At 37.3% G+C, this 6,188-nt stretch overlaps 1 pseudogene; it reads right to left on the reverse strand.

Annotated features, from left to right (window-relative positions):
* Positions 1-4,499: 4,499 nt before the first annotated feature.
* The window catches only part of LOC101580625, a 2,919-nt pseudogene continuing 1,230 nt past the window's right edge, over positions 4,500-6,188 (reverse strand).

The raw sequence follows: 6,188 nt of genomic DNA on the forward strand, positions 1-6,188 counted from the left end.
TCAAATCAATAACACAATTTTGTAAGTCACTAATACAAGAATTATCTATTCTTCCAGAGCACTCTTCAGTGGGGTTTTGGTTATTATTGTTATTAAGCTTAACATCAATGTCTGTCTGAATATAAAACACCTTAGCCGTAAAGTGGAACTGCTATTTTCCAACAACTATGGATATTGGAAAATTTAAATCCTTATAGAATGTTAAAAAACAATTACACATTTTTACACAGAAATTTAGAAATAGAACCATATACAACAATATAGCAGGATAATCCTATGACATTTTTTCCCTCATCTCTCATTTTCTTTTATCACCTTTTTTCTTCAAACATTTACTTTAGAGAGAGTATAGCAAGAATTGACATGACATTAAAAGCCATAAATCATCCAGATAAAGTAAATGCATTGCACATTGTTAACACGGGTCTTTTTTCTCCTGTGAGTTTACAAAGGCTCTACCTACTTTATTACTTTGGAGTCTTTTGTGATTCTGATATCTCTTAGCAGTTCAGATTATTTATATACAAAATGTACCACATTTTTGACCACTTGAATGCTTTTCTTGTGATACCGTTCAGTAAAAAGTTCTTGGGCAGAACATTACTATGTAGTTCATAGTTTTGCAGGCTTATCATCAAGTATGATGTGATCCGGTAAATATCTTCTAATACATGTCGATTTCCTGCACTTATGGAGATTACTCTATATGACATTTTTCTATTAGTAGAGTAAATAATAATAGCTTTTCTAATATTGGGTTGTTTTTACAAACCTAAAATAAATCCCAACTGGCTCAAGTGATAGAAGGAATAACAATTTCCTAAATTCTTCATCCCCTGTATCCTAAAGTTCGGATTACGTCACCCTATGTGACAATGGGTCTTCACAGATATGATTAAGTTAAAGATTTTAAGAGAATGAAATTATCTTGGACTATCCAGGTGTGAGCAGTGTAACTGCAATACATTCCTAAGACTAAGGCTGGAAGATCAAAATGAGAGAGAAAAGCTATGAAGATAGACTTGCTGGTTTTAAAGATGGGAAAAAGGCCCTGAGCTCAGGAATCCTATAGAAGGTGGAACAAGTAGAAAGAACACAGCTCCGTTGGAGCCACTGTACAGCATGACATCCAGAAATGTGCAAAGTAATGAATTTAGGTTGTTTTAAGCCATTAAGTATGGTCTCGAGCAGCACCAGAAACCGACACAGATCATGACGTATATTTTAAAATACATAGATGACTATTGTTGGCTGTTACCTAATTTGGAATCCTTGCATCTATATTCTCCACTGAAGTTAGATCATAATTTTGTTTTGTGTTATGCAACACAGTAGATATCAAAGTTTTGTCTGTAGAAAAAGACTAACTCGTATTTTTATTTTTTACATTCCGTCGCAGCATCTATGTAGCAAGAGGATTATCCAGTGTTTGAAGATTTTGTTGGTGTCCTGTGAAACCATCTGGGCTTTGCCCCCTTTGCAATCCTCAGGCCTTTAATCTCCCGTGATCCCTCCCAGTTGGCGCTTCTGTGATTCCTTTCTGACCCTCCCAGTGGAAAACAATGGCTCCTCCAGGCGAGGGCTTCTGTCAGAAACACAAGCATACATTTTTTTGGTTCACCATCAAAAATGACCTGATCCTGGAAGAATTTTCCACTATACATTTTTTTCTTTTGTTTTAGCTTCATATTTAATTCCAACCTTAAATAAACTCACAAATCTGGTTTCTAAAGTCTTACACATCCTGATACTATAGAAGTCTTAATTCTGATTAACTACATGTAATTCAATAGCTGTGTACTTTGAATACTGTAATTAACCTTATCAATTTTATTTCTGATTGATTCTTCCCCAAAGAGTTTAATCTGAAGGTAATACTAGCATCTTGTTACAATTCATACTGAACTGTCTCCCCAGACCCTTATGTATCAGGGAATGAGATTTTTTTGAAGGTGGTTCAATTTGCGGGTTCCTCCAACTGGCTTGGTGTTTCGAGGTACGGCATGGCAGGAAGATGCAAGTCCCCATAGATGTGATCTGGAAGGGTGGTTCTCCCTGCTGAGTTCTCTTTACTCTCTGCCTCCCAGCTATCAGCTTTTCCTCTGCTGCACCCTATGCTACACCATCAGGACCTTGTGCTTCCCAGGCAGGCAGAGCTATATCCCTGGCCTAAAGTCAATCTTTTTTCCTTTGAGTTGTGAGTATTGGACATTATATCTCAACAATAAAAAGTGACTAAGGCATAATTTATTTAAACATGTTGAAAACACTAAAAGCAATCTATCTTATTTTGGAATCATCCATCTCTTTCAGTCATAAATTCCTATAACTCTGCCCATTAATTGCAGTCTGTTCCATACTTCTAAGAATGTCATCAAGTTACTTTTTAGTTGAATCTGTTCAATTACCCTGTCTTCATAAGTCATTGGGAGTTATTAATGTCTATACATGCAAATTGTGTTGCAGTTGGCCATATTTTATACCCTGACTTGAAATCACTTTGAGTAAGCCTAAGGCTCTATTGACTACTAAATCTCTTATTCATACAGTTGAAGTGTTTAAGAAAATGTTTATTACTTTTTCATCCACCAACCCCTGGGAGAGGGAGGAAAGGGAGGAATAGGGGACTAAAAAGGAATAAAGATTGTTATGCAAAAAGAACCAACTCTTGCAAGGAATGTGAACATGAAACACTACAAAAATGTCCAAAAGAGAACGGAGAACAAGAGACTGATGAGGGAAGAGGGGTGTAAAAAGGAATTAAGATGAATTTTGTGCCTGTGCTGATTCTCCACAAGGAATGTAAACATTTTATACAGCAAATGTACTTTCAAAAAAGAGAAGAAGATATTCTGATTGTACTTCTCCCAATTTTCAACTTGTAAATTTGAAAACATGGCAGTACCTTTTTGCAAAAGAATTCCATCAGAATTACAAAATAATTTATTCATTCTTATCAGATAGCTATTATGTGCCTAACATGTACCCAAATTCTCTTTTACATGCTTCTGAAATTGCCGTAACTCCACCGTAATTCTTTTCTCTCATAGATGTAGTATTTTAGTGGAAGCAAAGTGCAATCAGCAACAAATTCAAGTTATGTTATATGTATTATGTCAGAATGCAGTAGGGGATGTGAAACAAAATAGAAAGCAGAGGTGGAAGGACACTGGGAAGTGGGAACACTGGAAGTGGACACTGGAAGGTGGAAGGCCATGGATAGTGGGAACCCGGGCTGTCATTAAAATATATCAGAGTAGGCTCCACTGAGAGAGAAAAGCTGATAGACAAATATTCAATGATCATAAAAGAGTTAGATATTTAGCTATCTGGAGAAGAGTGTTCAGGGGCAACAAAGAGCCAGGGCAAATGCTCCAAGGTGGACTATGTCTGGTTTGCTTGAGGAACAGCAAGAACGAAGGCTGTATGATTGAATGATTCTTAGTGTGAATGGTAGATGAAGCTAGAACTATGACAGTAGACCCAGCATTGTGTGGTTTTGTAGACAGAAGAAGAGGAATAATATGATTGAGTTACACTGTAAAAGAATTATTCTTGATGCTTTCACAGTGAAGCTAGGACATTATTTCAGTTATTAAGGCTTGAGTTCGTGGTGGCCTGAAGCAGGGAAAGGCACTTTTGCAGGTACAAGGGAAATCAGGTTAGGTCTACTTTGAGAGTAGAACAAGAACTTTGCTGACGTGTACAACGTGGACATTGCTGGCCCCACCCCTGGGGTGTGCTGAGACTGCGACTTTGACTGGGCATGACGGCACACACCTGTAATCCCAGTGCTTGGGACCTGAAAACAGGAGGATCACTACAATTCCAATCTTTGTAGTGAGACCCTGTAGACCCCATATTAAATGCATAAAAAATGTGGACAGTGGAAGAAAACATGAAATCCAGAATGATCCCAGAGCTTTGGTCTGGGGTTGGTAACAACTGCAATGGGTCAGGGTAGGGTTTGAGAGGAAGACTAAGAGATCATCTTGAGAGGAGGAAAAATTAACAATTGGAAAGGAAAACCTGACAGAAATGAGCCCTGAGCAAGGCCTGATGCAGCCCTAACCTTGACCTTGGATAACCTCTACATGATGGACAGCTTTAAAGCAACACACAAAAGAAAGGAAAGAACATATTCATGCACTTATGCAGGACAGCTTGGATAGTTGCACTGCTGATTTCTGCTGGTCTTTCAAAAGGAGCACTTAACACTTAAAATGTTTTTCTTTTTATTCTTTTCTTTTTACCTTTTTAATTTCTTACAACTTTTTTGTTTGTGTTTTTTTAAAACCAGTTTTGCAGGTTTATATCTGGTAACCTAAACAACTAATTTGAAGAAAACTTCATGCTATATAGCAACCATTGTTAAATTGCTATTACTTTGTTTAAGGAAATTCTGTATCATTTCCTTTTTTAACTTTGACAAATTGTTTATTAAATTTTGAATCATTATAGGTTATTGGTATCTCTTACTGCAGCCTAGACTTTCAGGATCAGGGGGGTGGTAAAGTGGCAATAGTGAATTTGGGTATCTGGTCTCCCAAAAGTACCTGCCGTTCAACCTCCGATTCTTCACTGGCTGCCAGGTGGATCACCCCTCCACTGGAACCATCCAGCTCCATGGCCAAAGCAAGAGTACTGGTGGTGAACTGTAGACACTCCTCCTTGGTCATGCTTTTCCAATAGATAGCATTGACATAGCCATAGATATATGAGCTCCTGGAACCTCCAATGGCAAAGGCCTGCCTTACCATCATACCTCCCATGGGAACTGAGTAGACTTGCCCTCCTTCTTGAGGGTCCCAGCCTGCGACGATGATTCCTGCCATCAGCTTTTCCTGGTGTCAGTAACACATCTCCTTACACAGGCTGGCTGCTGGGGGTACCAGTGGAGGCTCATTTAACTCAATGCTGTGGAAACCCAGCTGATAAGGGACAGCATCTACTGCTGCCTGGGTATCAGCGGCTGAACCTGAGTGGCAGCAGAAAATTCGGTCATGAGTAGGAGTCAGCTTGTCAGTCACTCAATTGGTGAAGCAGGACCTGCGGGTTTTAGTCAGTGCATCTAAATGAAAAAGTAAAACTTTCCTTATTTGTAAATGAGACGGTCCTATCTATATAAAATATCCAAAAGTCTACAGGAAAGTTAGCTAAGTTAATAAATGAGTTCAACAGTTGCAGATCACAAACTGACACTCCAAAATCAGTTGTGCTTTTACAATGGTCTGAAAGGAAATTAGGAAAATAATTCCATTGACAAGAGCAAGTACAGAATAAAATGCACAGAAACAAGTTTAACCCAGGAAGGTGAAGATCTATACACTGGAAACAATAAAAGATTGTGGAAAAAATTAAAGAAGATTTAAATAAACAGAATAACAACTTTTGTTTGTAGAGTAGAAAACTTAGTATTGTTGAAACATTGATGGCTGCCCAAGGTGATTGACAATTCAGCATTTCTTTGTAGAATTTCAACAGCTTTTTTTCCCTCTAGAAATTAAGCACCAGGTCTCAAATTCACTGCATTAACTGTTCCTTTCAATAGACTAGCAGAAATCAGCAGTATTATTATCCAAGCTACAATCAAGTCAACCAACAACATGCTGAAGTGATGTTGAACATTTTTTGACAAGAATATCAAAAGTCCCCATATCATAGAAACAATCCTAGGGAAGAATAGTATTGAAGGGATCACAATTATGCATTTTTAAACTGATTACAAAGCTCTGGTAAGGTAATCAACGTGGTCCTGAAATACCAATACACATATAACCAACAGAATAGTTAAAAATCCTGAGATACACACACACACACACACACACACACACAGAGCCAACTAACATTTTTTTTTGTTTTTTTAGAAAGAATACAAAATGGTAAAAGAAAAATAAAAACAAACCATTAGAAATGATACAGAATTTCAGTGAACAAAATAACAGTAATTCGATGATGGTTGTTGTATTATATAATATTATCTTCAAATTAGTTGGTTAGATTACCAGATATAAACATGCAAAATAAAAAAAAGAAAAAATAAGCATTAACTGTTCCTTTCAATAGACTAGCAGAAATCAGCAGTATTATTATCCAAGCTATCATCAAGTCAACCAACAACATGCTGAAGTGATGTCGAACATTTTTTGACAAGAATATCAAATACAGAGAGAGAGAGAGAGAGAGAG

This window comes from Octodon degus, unplaced genomic scaffold (genome assembly GCF_000260255.1).
Source record: "Octodon degus isolate 3935 unplaced genomic scaffold, OctDeg1.0 scaffold00054, whole genome shotgun sequence".
Classification (NCBI taxonomy): Eukaryota; Metazoa; Chordata; class Mammalia; order Rodentia; family Octodontidae; genus Octodon; species Octodon degus.